Raw genomic sequence first — 17,977 nt, 5'->3', positions numbered from 1 at the left:
CAGAGCTTTGCCTGGACCGACAATCCGACCAGCCACGAGGCTGGAGCCGACCACACGCCGGAGAGGCGTGGACTCAAAAAAAAAGGAAAAACCCATTGTGGCGTTTATGTCGTCTCTTTTGAAACCAAAAAAGATTTTTTAAGTGCTGAAGGGCTGTGTAGAGCGCAGCAGATATTTAGATTTATAATTGAACCCCTTGTCTTTTCTGTTGTCAAGACAACTCAAGCTATTTCCCCTCCAGTCCAATCAGATCATTCTTTTTACGTACAGTTTTCCCCCCAAAGCTTCCATGAAGACCATTTATGGATCTACTGGGAACTTCATTTTGTCGCAGTCGGAAAAGTTCAACATAAAGTCAGTTTTACGAAACAGCTCCTCAACGTTTACGCTGGTGCCAACATAAATATTTGGTTGGTGTTTATTTCCCTTCCTTTTCCGCATTTCAATTGAAAGACAATCACACAGCCACAGATCAACTAAAACCATTTGTCTCCGTTCTCTAAATACACAGCCATTCTTCTTCAGGACCAAATTCCTTTTTTTCAGTTTTGTAAGGGTCTTTGCCATGACAGTATTTACCGGAACTTGAGGTCTGTTTTTTTGTCTTTGTTGTTGTTTCGTTGCATTTGTGCGTCCTTCCTTGTTGATTTGTCGTTATCTCTGCAGCCGCAGAGAACTGTTACTGATGATGCATGTGTGGTTTGTGTGAGCCTGCCTCTCTCCTCCGCTCGGGTCTGACACGTCAGCACCAGCTGAGCCGAGGAGGGAGAAGTCCAAATGTGAATGTGTGGAAGGTGACAGGGACCAGTGACCTCAAACCGTCTGAGGGCAGCACACTAAAATTGTGCACATAATTAGAACTTAGTATTGAAAGCTGGTCTTTAAAATAGATTTCATTGTCTTTGTGGCACAGCAGGACTTAGAGTTGTCATCAAATGATTAGACTTTCAGCATCTATGGCTTTGTGTACAGTTTGGCACTTTCTACTCTTATCCCGATCTAAATCAGTCTTAGTCTCCACCACTTTTCGGCCTTTTACCATTATACTTAAGATACAGTCGCTGCTCTGTTGTTTGTTTTGGCTCCTCGTGCCACCATCTGGAGCTGATTCAGCGTTTTTATGGACAGTCATTTTCTTTGTGCTTGCCACGAAAAAAGGTTTTGCAATTTGATATTTGTCCGATTCATCACTTTTATGCCCCACAATTCACGTCTCAGTAATGTTTTATCGCCAGTATGCTTCTCTCTCGTTTCGTCTTTTCGATGATGCAGGTTTCATTGTGCAATTTCGCTTAAGTACAACTGGTGAAGACATTTGGAAACTTTCCTTCTGTTATGGGATAAACGCCAACACTTGCCCCCGCAAAGGAAAACATCCCTCATGCAAATGACGACGTTTTAAATATGAGAGCCAGAGATTGTTTAGCGAAAACATACTCTTTTCATAAGAGAAAAACCTCCATCGTCATTTTTAAGATTTCACGTTTGTGCTTTATAATGACCGTAATGAGCATTTCTTTTGCCTCCTGAAACTTTCTTCTTTTTCCTGCGGCTCTTGCCTCTGAGTGCATTTCTGTCTTCCTGCTCGGAGGAATGCTCTGGAGCCTTTTCAGTCTGAGGCTCACTAACTGCCATGAAAAAAAACAAAAAAAAAAACGTTTCTTTTGCTCTCTGAGTTGGACTAAGATAGAGGGGGAAGGTAGGAGGAGAGGGAGCAAATAGTGTGTGTGTGTGTGTGAGAAAGAGTATGTGTGTGTGTGTGTGTGTGTGTGATAGAGTGTGTGTGCAGTCTCCAGCTGTGGAATGTTGAGTCGGCAAGAAGAGCTCAGTGGCACGTCTGGAACCAATCAGAGAAGCTGGGCTCAGGGATATGAAGGGTCACGACGACGATGGAGGAGAAAAAAAGGAAGACCAGATGAAGGAGAAAAGGGGAAAAAGGAGGAGTTGTGGAAGAGAGGGAAGCAGGGAAGGAGGAGTGCAGAGGGTTCAGTGGTGTGTCAGAGGCTTACCCCGGCCTCTGCTGGTGGGTCACTGTACAGGTCGGGCCTCCGGGTGCAGGAGAGGTGAACCTGAAGGTGGTGATGATGTGGAGGTGCAATGGCCCTCGTGTGTGTGATGGAGTCTGCGATGCAGGCTCACGTCCCTGTGAAGATTACCTGAAGCACCTGCTCGACTTTTTAAGAGTGTTTGTGTCATTTTTATATGAAATGAATAAAGTCCATGTTCTGAAAAAACCAATGCTCTTATAGTTTTATTATTTCTCAAGTTTACTCTCAATTTGTCTGTAATTCAGTTTCCTTTATGTTGAGTTTTCAAAGCAATGTGCGCGAAATTTAAATAAGGAGGAAGTAATGTATTAAACGTGGACTGTGATGTTCATGTTTTTCCACTAGAGGGCACACCTCACCCTCTTTGTGAATGCCTCATGCTGATGTGAACATTTGTTTCCCTTGACTCTCACTGTCAGGGTCAGTGTGTGTTTTCCATTGTCTTTACAGAGGCAAACAACCCAACATACAATGACTACTTTTGTATAATGATTTTACACTGCAGATTGACTGACTACTACATCTAATTGTAACTGTATCTGAACCTCAGCTGTTAAATTGAGATTATGAGAGATTTGAGCCTGATAAGACAATTAATAGGGACACATTTATTTAACTATATAGAAAACCTATATAGTCATTATATCAGCCGAATACAACGGAATATGAAATTGCTGCTCCAGTGATGCACAGAAAACAGAATAAAAGACAATGCTCTCAATCCAGTGTACTAACACAACATAAACACATGCACACACATAATTAAATGCATTCCATATCCATATACGCATATTGCACATGATCACTATAAAGTATCAAAAAGTAGTCTAAAAGGTATGAAAGGAGGATCTATGGACAAACTGGTTGTTGGATCATCACCAGGCCAAACTTCTTTCTTCAGACATCATTGGATGTGTCTCAGGGGTTACAGAGGTCGTCCTCAAACCAGAAGGTCAGCGGTTTGATCGAAGTGTCCTTTTATATTACTAGATAGATACTGAACCCCCGAATTGCCCCTTCTGCTAGAGAAAAGTGCTTCACATAGATGCACAGTATGAATATATGTGTGTGACTGTGTGAATGTAAAACTGGATTTAAAAGCGAGTGGTCAGTAAGATAAATAAACACAGACCATTTGCCATTTATCATTAATATCAAGATTTATTTTTTAAGAGAGGTGAAAACAAACATCAACCAACAGAATTGTTTTAAATCTCCAGTGGAGTATGGAGGATTAGATCTACGTTTGTAATTTATTATACTTGTTAGCTCACGTTAATTGTTTTTATCCCCACATTAATCATTTATCTGACCTGTGCTGGGAACCCAAAGCCTGAGAGTCGGTCCAGACGCAGCAGCTTCCTGCTCCATCCCCTCCAGCCCCTGGCTCGACATGCTGAAACAGGTAAAGGCCGATAAATGGGACGAGAGTTTTAAACCCAAGGTTCAAGGAAGCCAGTGGCCTCCTCCTCTGCAGCATCACATCTGAGCCAGTAAATTGCTTGTAATTTAAATGAGTGTAATCTGTCTCACTTAGGATGGATGTCAGAACCCATCCTACTGCGAGCCGGGGGCACTCTGTTTCAAGAATCTTGAGGTTGTTTGTTGCAGCAGTTGTTTGTACGTTTCCCGGCCCAGTCACCTGTCGTCTTTAATGCGTCTCCAGTGTGAGAAACTTATCCTCAAAGAATTTCTCCAACAATTTCTCTCTGGGTTGATTAACACCCACAGCTCAACCTCTATCAGCACCTATTTGCATGCTGCAGCTGCAACCTGTTAGTCCTGTTGTGTTGAATCCAGCTTACCTTGGTGTTTTACTTTCTTGTCCTCAGTCCAGGAGGGGTGAATTGATTTGAGGGCAACTGGACTTGGCTGTAGCTCTGAGATGTTTCACCTCTTATCCAAAGGCTTCCTCACACAAATAAAACCAAATCCAGTCGCCCTCAATTTAACTCTGCTTGGACAAAAACATCTGGATGACTGAGAGTGTGTGTGAGAGAGAGAGACAGAGATAGTGAGAGAGACTGCATGGGTGTGTTTATGTTTGTGCATCTGTGCATTTGTGTGTGTGTGTGGGGGGGGGGGGGGGTCTGTGCATGCATGTATATGTGTGTGTGCATGTGAATTATTTTTCGTGACAAGGGTTTCTGATTTATCAATCTGATTTTGGATGTTTCTCTTCTCGCCTCAGTGACACATCTTTTAAATTTCCTCCCTTTATTCCCTCTTGTGATGATGCAGTGATGCATCACTGATCGGTCAGTGTAAAAGTGTCTGCTTTACGAGAAAGAGGTTGAATCATGAGGAGGAACTAATGTGACTTGGGGTCCTCCTCTTCGCACATGTACAGCTTCCATTGCTGAGGAAGCAGCCATCTTGCCTGAGGCGTTTTAAAACGCACCTGTCTGTGGTTTTGGAGTTGAAAGACAGACAGCGGCGATGGAGGTCTCAGCTGTGGGACTAACAGAACAATATCACAGCTTCGCCTCTGAGATACTTGAGTTTTAAAGTAAACCCTTCAGGATTAATTAGCCCACTGAAGAAGAGAGAAAGAAAAATGAAACCCTTCAAATATTTCAGCCCGTGCCTAATCGATGTCCTCTTAATTTGAAGGATGGTATTGAGACTCTGCTCTTGTGTCTGTCCCAAACTGTTGTTTATGCCCCCCCACTTCCTATCTGACTGTGTTGCCACTGCAGGTTTGAGGGAGGGGAGCAACGGAGAGAAAACAGTGTTAACAAGTGAAATTAAAAACCCATTCACTCTCCTCAGTCATCCATTTGGAGGCTGGCCAAGGGAGAAGCAGCTGTTGGGCTGGCAAAAGAGGAGAGAGAGAGAGAGAGAGAGAGAGAGAGTAGGAGAGAGAGACAGAGAGAGAGAGAGAGAGAGAGAGAGAGAGAGAGAGAGAGAGAGAGAGAGAGAGAAACCTCTTAACACCAGCAGCAGATTAAGTTCTATTCAAAAGAAGCTGCCTATAATAATAATAGTCAAAAGTAGTAATAATAAACTTTCTCTGCAGTCAGACCTGCTTGCTTATATAATCAAGTGTTTTTAATACTTCTTTTCCAAAAGGGCACCTAAGAGCCAGATGAGACCGACTATATGCAGATGATCAGCAAACAGCTTATTCTCATAACCACACAGCAACTTCACTGAATTCATTAACATAACAATGTGCGCCTATTAAAAATGGACAACATGCATTGTAACAACAATAATGCAGGTGAATGTTTATGTAACCTTTACCACCATGTGTTAGTTTTGAGGCATTTGTCAATCAGTGTGTGTGATTCGCTGTTTGGTTTGATATCCGTGCACGAGTCAGACAGTATCTTGATAACTGTAAATTGTGATAGTTATCTTTTCTTTGTTAAAAAGAAGAAACAGTAAAGTTCTCAGCTCAAACTGGCTCAATAGGATGGTTACGGTTAAGGTTTGGTTGCTTTTTGTGTTTTCTCTTTAAACGTGCTTTATAAATAAACCTTGACTTGAATCAAATCACTCAAACTAAACTCTATATTCCTGTAAGTCCGTCCTGCACATTGATTTGCAACATCACCGACAAAACACTAACAGAATGAGATATTTTAAAAAGTTCACTTTCTTTACATGGAGGAAAAAAGCAAAATCTTTGAAGGGTGAAATATTTCTATCATCTAACAGTAAACATCTTCGTAACAACATGATGGTGAATGGAAATGTTTCCTGGTGTGACTTTCAGAAAAACTCTCAAGCAACAGTGCATCTATAGGAACAAAGCAGTGGTTCCTTGATATGGTTAGTGACTACTTTATTTTAAACAAATCTTCATCAAATGAAACTCAAACAATGTGGATAAGAGTAAATAAAACATTGTTACGTGTGATTTGAGTGAAGCGACTCTCTAATCAATGGGATTCTCCTACAAGGGGTGCGGTCCTGATGTTATGCTTTTAAGTGGTCACGGTGCACTTGCACTTCACCTGCACGGTTTTATAAAAGGACACTAGAGAGATGATGGTGTCGCCGCCTCTGTTATCTTGTGGTGGTAAGAGCTCTTGGCTGAGATTGCTTCTGGTGTGTCATCATTCAGTATGAAAGCCGTTGTCACCCCATCACCAAACTCCTCTGAACTGTGAGTGTGGAGTCAATATAATAATCTCCTCGGCCAGCGGGTCGCCTGATAATCACTTCGCGGGGAGCAATGACAAACCCAGTGATGATGCACTTCCCTCTGAGCAGACAAAGCCCCGTCTGAAATCTGACATTGATTTTTAGTCCGAATTTTTTTTTTAATGGCCACGAAAACAACCCCTGTGTGCCGGCTCCCTAAGAAGGAGGTTCAAATTCCCTTATCTTTGTCCAAGTCAAACGCTGTACGCCTCAAAGTGACTGGATCGGCAGAGATACACACAGGGCGCCAACGCCAGAGCAGGAGGAAGAGAGGGAAACCAAAAAAAAACACTGGAGTTGCTGTCTGAACTCATCTTAACTCCTGTCTTTCTTCCTTCTCTGTGTCTTTCCAGTGAGTTTGCAGCAGCGTGGAGTTTGTGTGAGCGCGTGCTGTGATCTACAGTTGTTAGAGGGAGAAAGTGATGGAGGGGCCAGGGGAACGGATGGTGTGGAGAGGCAGGTTGGTGGTGGCGGAGGAGCTGAGCCTGGGTGGGGTGTGGTTATCTCCTCTGTGCAGGTGAGAACATGTCCCTGCCCGTGGGACGCTGCTCCGTCTCAGGCCAAGGACAGCGTCCGTGTGTTGAAAGGGATTATGGGAAACCTGTTCCAGGCCTCTGTCTTCGGGGAAGCTGGGATCTGCACTTGGTCGTCTTGTTTGTTTTTTCGTTTTTTGGCGTGGTTGTGTAATTAGCATCCTTAATGGGCCTAATTAGTGCCTGCATGGTTGGCGTTAATTTCTAAAGTAAATGCTATTATGTTCAAATGATAAAGTGATACAGGAGCTGAGGGACAGTATCTCACTTCATGTTTTATTTTGTATCAGAAATTGTTTGTTTGTTAGTGTGATTACACAAAAAGCAGATACCTAATTTGAATTAAACTGAATGAAGAGATGAGGAATAGGTGACAAAAGAATCCGTTACGTTTTGGAGCAGGTGCAGGAATTCTCTAAAATAAAATGTTCAACCACTGTCTGAATTTCTCATGAAATACCTTCTGGATCTTGATGTGAGAAATAAGACATTTATAATGTTGAGATCTATGAGTTTGTACTATTTAGTGCAGATTGTTAGACTTCGTCCTTTGTCTTTTCATTTTCTAATATTAGTTGCAAGTTCTATAAAGTTATAATTCATTCTGTTTGGAATGGGCTGTTGTTTGGTCTGTGGTGACGCTGGTTGCAGTTTTCTTTCTGAAAATGTAAAAGTGACCTTCAGGAATTGAGCAGCGGAAAGTTAAGACCTGCTCAAGACTCAGTCCACAGAACCATGAAGCTGCCCCCCCGCTGCTGCACAAAGAGCTGTTCACCTGTTTATACAAAGTTCAGTGAAGCTCGACTCAGTACACAGAACCCTGAACCGGAGAGTCAGTTGTCATGTCTTTGTGATGAACATGCCTGTTTTCATCACCTAGACTCATGAGGTCAAAAGCTTATTTTGAATTGATCCAAATCGTTGGTCCACATCGCACCAAATTAAACACTGTTTTTCGACGTATCCGAGCCAAAGACACACAGACAGATTTCAGATATTAGTAATTAAACAGATAAGATCTAGGGTAACACATGAAGCATCATCTACGTTTGCGTTCTAGTGCCATTTTAGTGGATTTTCCTGTTTTCATTGCCATTTTCTGCCTCCTGAGCTTTTTTTCTTCATCAGTAGTGCTCTTGTGTTAACTGAAGTCACAAAATGAAGACAAGCAAAATAGCAGTGACCGGATCACTTCACAAGGTGCCCACTCCTCCACCTGCCTGATGCTAATTCCTTACTGTAAACCACAGAAGGTACCAGTATCGTCACTAACCACTGTGTACGGGATTAGACACAGACTCATTTGCATGGATTTCAACCCAAAAATAATAAAAATTGGGAAGAAGCACAAACGAGGGAAGAAATAGAGACAAAAGGTAAAGTTAATTTATGGAAAGCTTGGCTGCTCGGAGGCTCGCCCCTTTGATGCCTAATCCGTTATTAACCCCGTCAACATTAGGCACACTAACACGAACATGCGTTCACTTGCACAGCTCCTCATGCATGCACACTTTGAGGAGCTGAGGATTCCTGAGTCAGGAGGAACCAGATACTGAGGCCAACATTATCCCTCTGGGAAATAAAGATAGTCTGAGGAGTGAGATGAGGCCAGTGCGAGGACGCGCCGCAGAGCAACAACCCAATCCCACTTGTGTTTACTCTCACCGGTTTCCAGGGCGATGGCAGAAGGCTCTGCTTTCCCGTGGAGGCAAACCCACTTAGAGGAGAAAATGTCGGCCTTCAGAATGAAAATGATAGGTGGGCGGATCGGTGCTGGGGGGTGTTACATTAGCAGGACCGATTTTTCCCCGGCGTGCAGCAGGGTTCTCAGAATGGGATGATGCAGACTGCACGTGTCCGTGCGTGTGAGTGTTTTAAAATTAGCCATATAAAAGAGGCAAAACTGCTTTTCAACCAATAAGCTTCTTGGTTTAATCTCATTATTGACATGTCACGTCTTATATCTGCAGATGTCTATAGGTGCTGTTTTCACTAATAAGTATATCCCCCGCCAATTTGCTTGAAATAAACTGAGCAGAAATAAATGTGCACCCACGGCTGCTTCTGTGTGTGTGTGTGTGTGTGTGTGTTTGCCGCTGAGTGTTTTCCTCCATGCAGCAGTCAGGATATGCAGAGATGAGCTCCATTGTTGGCATAAATTGCTTGGCCCAGGCATGCTGCCTCTCGACTGGGCATCACCCCCTCTCCCCCCCCCACCCCACTGATCGATCTAATCCTCAGCTATAATGAGTTTCTCTGTCTGAGAGCGAGGGGTGGGCCAGGCTATGAAGTGGAGACGAGAGGGAGAAGTGGCGGAGAGATGAGGGGAACTGTTGTTCCTGTTTGTGGTGATTAAAGGAGAGGGGCATGGCCGGTGAGAAGTGACTGTGATGTGTACGTTACCAAACAGGGAGAAAGTTTTCAAGTCATGCTCTGACAGCAGATTGTCTTCACGAGGTGACCCATTCAAAACAACTTGCAGTGTGGGCAATGCATTGATGACCCGTTCTGACCCAGCAGTAATCATTATTTCTGTTATTAATTAAGCTAATTACTATGTCATGGGGGAAAGCAGTGAGGAAAGAGGAAACAGGAGTTCTGGATGAAAAGTTTTTATTTGCCCCAAAAATGCAAAAACAATATCAACCAAAAAATACTAACAGACCTCCAATAATTATATAATTTTATTAATACCAACTTTAATGTAAGATCACGTTTCAATACAAAGTACAAAGTGCTCCTCAACCTCTTAAAATACAGAAGGAAGTTCATAATTATTTTGGTAAAAATAATAATGACACAGATGAATACTTGAGGGACGATATATACTGGTTTGACCAATATACACAAATACGATGGACACAACTGATAACTCAGCAAACCTAACTGAATCAAATCCCCCCCATGGGATGGCAGCACATGGTTTAATCCAATCACATGGCCCCAGTTTTTAAGTGTCCTGAGCCTTTAGCCACGCTTTTTGTTGAACCAGGAAGTGACCTCCCACCATGATCACGGTAACATGTGGCTGTGGCCATCACACAGGACAATGGTTTACTAAATCTTGAACTTAAAATGTTGACCAATGACAATCAAGTGCAAAGTGAGAATCATCAAATTATATGTAACAAAAGAAATATGTCAGAAGTAAAGACTTGCAAAAGTTAAACTTTAACTTCATTAGTGAACAAAAGTTTAAAACTAAGTATTAATCATACTCAGATATATGCAAGAACATTGCTAGTAGATACTTTGTGTGTGAATACTATATTTTGGATTGTTGTGACTAAACAAACAGATTTTCATTCTGATGACATTCTATTTTACAATCCAGCGTCAAAGTATCATAAATCCTTTTGCTCTGTTTTGCTGTCGGCTGAGCAACTGAACTCTTTATTACTCAAACCTCTCATCTCACCCAATGACTGTAAATACACATAGACAGCTTATTTTACTTTGCGTCAAACTCAACTGTCAATCATGATGTTTATCTAAAATGGCAGAAATCCTCTTAAAGAAACATTAATATAATGTTATGCTAATCTAGTTTTTTCTTCAAAATCCAAAGCATGAAAGAGACCAGCTACCTGCCCCGAATTCTTAGCATGCATTGATATAATTGAAAACATTGATTCAAAACCCCACTGTTTAGACACTGGGCAAAATGAAAATAGCACAAAAATGCAAAGTAGGTGGTGTATATACATAATGTCTGGATGCTCAACCCCTAGAACACAGTAAGAACAACCCTCAAAATGTCACGACTGCTGAGATGGAACAAGCTACAGTGAGATGAAACCGGGGAGGAAACAATGAAAGGCGATGTTGCTTCCCTCTTGCAGAGAGCAGACATCCGGGGAGACGGATAGCGAAGCAGAGAAGTCGAGACACAGCAGACAGGACTGCCTGCAGTTCACAGACCGACTGTCCATCATCTCCCACGGAGCCGGCACTCTGCACATCAAGGTAGAAGACATGAAGATTTCTCACTACATAAAAAGGCTTTAGAGGAGCAATAAGTCACAGGGAGCCAATGTGAATATATATCGCCCGTCTCTGAACCTTCACACGCCGTGTCCGCAAGGCCTCTATACGTAAGGTTGTCTTCTTCTCATCCCTTATCTTCAAGGAGCTTTGAGACAAAAGAAGAGTGCTCTGTCCATTAAGCTTAAACATGATGTATGAGAACGTTCCCTTCTGTAAGAACAGGTCACTGTTCTTTTCTTTCTTTCAAGTGCAACTTCTCCTTCATCTGTTATTGCAGAAGAAACAGAGGATTAAAAAGGAAGAGCTGCAAAGTGTCATTTTGATTATTTCCACAGTCAGTTAGTGTAATTGTCATGTCATAAAATAGTGGGAATAATCGGCTTCACAGAAAACAAGTTTTCAGATTGCTTGTTTCATCTGATGAACATCCCTGAAGCTTCAGGTTCAAATGATTCATCAATTGCCAAAGGTGATTTTTTAAGTTTATGTCAGTCAACTAATCAATATTTCGACTGGTTGTCTCATCTCAAGGCAAGAATCAAGAACATCCCTGCATGCTATGTCTTCCCGTGCTCAGTGTGTCCTTGCATGGCCGAGCACCTCTCAGCGGTTTAGCAGGTTCAAGTGTAGCTAATGTGACCACCACGTGCCTTCAAGGCAACGGCCTGGCATGACAGCGTGGTGCGTGTGAAAGGTCTCTTTGTCCAGCCGTGTCATCATTGGAATTCAGCAGGATCAAAGTCTCCTCGTCCGCTTTAAAAATGTGTCCCGTGGCGAGTGTTGCAGGAGCGCTGAATGACGGTGCCAATGGGATGCAAAGGAGCTGCAGATTTACATAGCATATGAATGTGTGAGGAATCCAGTCCAGAATCCTCAATTTTTTGGGATTGTGTGGGCATGGATCTGTGTATGCCTTCAGTGTGTTTTTGTGAATAGTAAGCGTTGAATGTGTCTACGTGGGTGCATGTGTCAGAAAAGGCTTACAGGAGATGGCTGAAGTTGATCTCATGGCTGCCCCCTCCAACATCCCTTTCCTATAATCTCTATTTGGCCTTTTCACCTTTAGCTGGTAGCTTTGCAATACATTTTCAGACAGAAAATATCCACATTAGTCGCAGCCTCATGATACCGTGCTCGGATAATGTGAATAAATCTCTTTTTCTGCGCTCGGCGACCTGAGGAAGTGGCCTTGTGTAACAGTGGCAAACTCAGTTAGCTTAGCATTAGCTAATTGATGAGGCGATGCTGGACTTGGCTCTGTGTCTGACAAGGTTCTGTCCTAACTCTTTTTCTAAAGTATACATGGATTTATTAATATGGAAGTTGTGATAAGTTTCACCAGCTTTCAGAAGGAGTGGAATCAATAGAATAGCTGGATATGCCTCTGTAACTACCTCACATTTAATCTTAAGCAGCACCCAACCCCGGATGCTGTGTGTTTGTCATAATGTGCACATTAAAGTCGGACGACAGCTTTCACATTAGAAGCTCATTTGTTTCCCTAAGTGGTCAAATCGGTTGTAATCTGGAAGGCCCACCAGGCGGCTCCACGTCACAGCTCGGCCTCTCTCCTCTTCATCACTCCAGGCTGTCGAAGAATACACAGCGATTACACCGCCGCCGCTCCGACATCCGCCGTCTTCATTATCACGGCAGACGCACAAAAGGAAATCGATATGGTCGTTGTAGACTTAATAAAGGTAATTTCTCCGCGGAGCTATGTCACGCGGTGCCTAAGTAGCGGGCTCATTTCCACGACTCATTCTTACCTTTCTATGCTCCTCAATATGTGGCGAGGGATCGATTCATGAGGAATAAAACCTTCAAAAAGCAGGAGTGCGAAAGAGAAGATGGTGAAGGTTTTATTTAAGGATTTGAATGCAGAAAAACTTTTAAATCGACTGGCTTGTTTTATTGAGCATTTTTATGAGCCATCTCTGAAAGTGACTGTGAACCGAACTGATCAAGCATTTTAAAGTCCTCTCCACGCCACCACACAACATCAGATATTCACCTTCTGCGTACAGTATCGACATCTGTAGAGGGATGTTATTAGAATGAGAGCACGATCTATGTTGACTACTCCTTGCTCTCGACTGAATATTATCTGTGCCTGAGCTTTATATTTGACTGATGAGTGTGTAAATGACACTATATGTGCTTTACTCTTTGTTGCCATATTTTCTCTCCGTCACGGTTGATTTACACTGAGATGATGATGCATACACTGTCACATTTTATGTAAATCTGTCTCCTCCATCTGGAGATATTTAAGTCAACAGCCAGCAACACTCATATCCAAGTAAACAAGCAATGTACATATTATCTAGAATAATGACATAAACTGTGTCAGGATATATAAAACATAGATAATTTTCTGGAAAGTAAAAGGATTCACACTAGTTTTATTTAGATTGTTCTTAAATTACTACAGATGTATTATTGCATCTTTGTAATTCTCTTATCAATGCCTTCTTTTGTGCATTTTTTTAAAATCTTCACTTTTATATACAGTGTAGTCATGTTTATATAACAACTGTGTGTGTGTGGACCTGAAACTTGTTTTCCAGGAAAGAACTGTTGGCAAGGCACAAGATTTTAGGGGCGGAAATTCTGGTTTCCGTTTCTAACAGTAGTTTGACCAATCACATTCGAGCATTCATTTGGCTGTCAATAGAGACTTGCCAAAATGGCATCTGGACCTAAAATCCCTACAATACTCTCACTGTTTGTGTTTTGTGTGGAGAAACGTTCGCTCCTGTGATAAAAGAAACTAGTCGGACTGTAAACAGTGTATTGCAAACAGAGTCTTGGCCCAGATTTCTGCTGTGTACACCAGGAGCCAATTGCTCATTGCTCCCAGAGGCCAATCCTTCAACAGGCCATAATCATTTGGCTCAGATTATGCCTGATACCTAACAAGATTTTCAATATTTTAAATTGTGCAAAAAAATAAATCGTTCTGACCATACGCTGTAAAGATATTTGTATATTGTCTATGGTCCGGACCAAAGCTAGGATATCCTCATAAATGGAAGTAATTATATCTCTAAAGAGCAATTATCAGCCTTAAAACTATAAACAAGCAGCTAATTCCTGCTGAGAGGAGTAAAGAGTCTTTAAATGAGTGTTGCAGGGTGGACAAGTGGCTGGATAAAAAGCTGGTTAAAAAGGATTGTCTAAGTTGGTGTGTAGCCTTTGGCGAGTGATTAAATTATAAATTGGAAACTGTGGAGGAGCTTGCCTTGCAGCCATGCATCAGATCGAGGGCAGTTTCTGCCTGTACACAATTTAGTTTGCACATTGGGATTCTTTTAAAGCAGAGTTTTAGTCTGTTGAAAGTTTATTTTCCTCTCCACTCGGACAAGCAGGTCGATATGCTGCAGCTGCATCACAAGGACCATCAGAACCTATTTGTCTTAATGAAGCAGTTTGCAGCTCAGTGCCATTCTGAGTAACTAGATAGGCTTAAATACTGGGAGATGTGATGTTTTATTCCAGGCCCTTCTGGGAGGTAGTTCGGCTTGACTGTGCCGACATAAATGCCGCCGGCGAGCCCAGGTGAGTTGACTGAGATGACAGTGGCCCAGCTTTGGCCCGGGGCAGGTTGTCTTGAGTGTGTTGACCCGAGGCTGCCGCGTTTATCGACTCATATCTTCTCTCTCCGCTCCTGACATGCCTTTGGATTTGATGCGCTCCTTTGTGAATTTTTATTTAACCCTTCTGACCAACCAGATTGAAAATCTCAAAGGCTAAAATATGTACTTTACCAGCGTGCGCATGATGTATCGTCGAAAACCCTGCGGCACATGGGAGCATGGGTCAGTGGTGTTCACTAAAAGCGATGAGGGTGCTGAATTATTAAACGGACATTGAGAGGTAGAGTGGCGAATAAGGTGGGAATCAGAATTCAAAGAAAATGGACCGTGTGTGTTGAATATGATATTGAATATTTTCCTTCATAAGAATATCATCTGATTTGAATTTGTCTCTAGACAAAGTGTGACAGAGTTTAGCTTATACAAGATTCACATTAGGTTTTCACTTAAAGGATAATTGGAACGCATACCTCGAACAAAAGGCAAGACCCAATAGTTCCTTGAAACTGCACCAAATTGCACACGCTTAAAATATCAGTTCCCTACAGGCACCAGGCTTTTTTTCCTTCAAGAGCCATGAATTATTCCCAGGGAAAATATCAAAAAACAGCTATTTTAAAATATGGTGAAGTAAAATTCCTGGAGCTTTCGAGGTAAAGCATCCAGCAGTTTATCCCTAATCTTACAAAAAAACATACAAACCAACAAACAAACAATTAAGCTCCTCAGTGGAGGAAATAACACAGATACAGTCATGAATAATTTACAAAGATCTGTGTATGGGAAACCTTGTCAGAAAATCTTGTGACTTAGTCAAACTTATTTGGAGGAGAAAACAAACTCCTGTAGTTGTGAGGGATTCATATTTACGATTATGTAAATTACATTTGGTTTTTCTTTGAAAATAAAGTGATAGATAATCAGGTTAAAATGTTAAAATGTTTCTTACAAAGTGACCTATCAACTGAAAGCTTTTATTTACTGCTCCATCTTACTTATAAATATTCTGCCATGTTCCCAATTCTCAGCAGTTACTTTGAGTGTGACAGAAAATTGAAAATAAGAAACAAAAATCATCTGTTTATATGTTCATAGGATTTTATTTACATGAAAAGCCCATCGGACAGTAGATTTGCATATTTTGTGTGTGTGTGTGCTTAATGTAATAACTAGTGGGGGGTTAATGTGTAGCCTCCATCCCCAGAAAACCAGAGTGACACAATGACTTGCATCAACATGCATATCCCAGCATGCACGCTGGTTTTATCCATGATATCCTTCACACCTCCTCTCCACTCACTCTCACACACAGCAGACGCGGCTGATTTGCATGGACCCCTGTGCCCGTCACTCCGGTGAGTCTCAGCGATGTGACGCCAATCAGCCAACATGGGCTCATGGAGAAGTGACGTTGAGCGAGAGGTCGGTCGGAAGCAGCAGCAGCAGCAGCTCCGCCTCCTGACCGCTGCCTTTCTGACTTTGAACGCTCACCTTAGGTGTCTGTTCGCAGGCAACGTTTAATTCCACATTGACAGCAGCCTACAAGCAGTGAATACTGAGAGGTGTCACTCATTGTTTTGCATGGCGTGTGCTGCACTGAGGCGCAATTTCTCTTTTGCTTTGTCATTCATTCCTCATTTATCCCTTCTTATCGCCTGCATTGTTAAGCTTTTTGGTTAAACTGGCATGTCTTACATTGAGGGAACGCGAGCATCGTATGGCTGTATTTTAGTCTTAAAGCATGGCCGTCTTGTTTTGCGTCTGTGTATCGTTGTCTGGCTGAACGCTTCATGAGCGCTTCTCTCGACAGGCCCAGGTTATAATGAGATCCCGGGGGCTGAAAACAGGCCGCCTGTAAGACAACAGATGTGACTGGACCCGCTCAGTCCTGCCTTTCTCGCCACTAGCTGACAGAGCCATCACTCAGCGGGAGAGGGGTTGACTGACAGGGGCAGGAGATGGGTGAACCACTGGGAGGAAAGGAGAGAGGGTTACCTGCGCTGACTCTAGATCCCACAGCTCGGTGGTCTCAAAGAAGAGTCTGACGGCTGAAACATCCCAAATGTCAACAGCTCTATCGCACCGGAGATGTGAAGATAATGAGACCTTATAGCTCCTCAATTTAAAATCAAACAGAATAATCTGATATTTAAGATGTCCGGAGGCTGCACATATAGAGGAAAAATCTGATGTCTGATGAGTATACCAACCGCAAATCCTTCGCCCTCCCCCACTCTGATTCACACTCTTCATAGGAGAAGCAGTTCAGTATGTGATTCTTCACCTGTCTGTCTTCTTTAAATCCCAAGACAGAGGCAGTCGAGGGAACTGGCAGAGCCCAACCTCCCCTGGTCAAATGCTGCTGCAGAGCGCCAAGAAACATCACAATAGAGGTTCTGTGTGGGGAAGAGAGCAAATGGGCACACACACTCACCCAAAAAACATCCCTCTGCTCCTGGGCAGACGGCCACTGGCCCACGGAAGCCTCTCAGTCAATAGGCGAGTGTTGTGCTCGCTGCAACAGGAACCTTCTGCAGAAACCTGTTATTGCGCCGCGTGCAGGCTACGGCAAAATCTCACAATTAGCCCAAAGCTTGCATGAGAGAGAACCCTGTAGTTCTTCTTTTTGCTAAAGACTGTTTGCATGACTGGATACCACTTGTTAGAAAATCCACTCTTAGATCATTTGGCAGAGGTGACACTGTGACCCCTGGCTCTTGTTTACAAAACACCGTTTATTAGAAGAGCTCATCTGTCCACAGCCAAACAATTAAGATCCGAGAGGCGAGTCTGAAATATAAATTTCTGCGCTGTGTTGTACACTCATCCATCTGCTGTAGCTCCCTCTTTACGAGACAACATGCCATTAGCCAGATAATCAAGCTTGTCCCCATTATCGCTACTCATTTTAATGAGCTGTGTACATCCACGACACGGCCCTACAGAGATGAGCCGTCACACATCAGGGCCCGGGGTTTCTCTCCCCCACTCTGATTCTCTATCAGTGCGTTTCAAACAAATGTATACACACGCATAATAAAACGCATAATTGGAGAGGCGGTGGACTAGTGGCAGAAACTTGGACTATGGGCAGAAAAGGTCTCTGGTCCGTCTCTGGTTCGACTCCACGGAGAAACAACAAAAAGACAAACCTGGATTGATCTGTCCAAAAATCCAAGAGGATTCTCCCTACCCTGTCTAGTGCCCCTGAGCAAGGCACCTTACTCCTCTAACATCTGCTCCCCGGGCGCCGTACATGGCTGCTCACTGCTCTGTGTGTCCTGCACCAGATGGGTTAAAAGCAGAGGTTAAATTTCCCCTTGCATGAGTGTGCCTGTGCATGTGTGTGGGACAAATAAATGTATCTTAATCTTAATCTTAATAATGACATTAAAGTACATGACAGGTAAGGTAATCTGGATTTGAAGGCCGTTTCTTTGCAAACATCGACAGCAACTTTAGCGCTGCATAGCAACGCCAATATCTGCTCTATTGCAATTCAGGAGAGATATGCAGCGTCTCCATCATCAGAGCAGGCTATGATGCCTGACCTGCTTGACTTGGTTTATAAATGATATATCAAAAGCGCGCACACACACACACACACACACACAACTAGTGAAGGTAAAGGCTGTGGACGTGGCGAGATGCGAGCCGG

The sequence above is a fragment of the Limanda limanda genome, chromosome 17, assembly GCF_963576545.1.
Source record: "Limanda limanda chromosome 17, fLimLim1.1, whole genome shotgun sequence".
NCBI lineage: Eukaryota > Metazoa > Chordata > Actinopteri > Pleuronectiformes > Pleuronectidae > Limanda > Limanda limanda.
Note: the sequence above shows the minus strand (reverse complement) of the source record.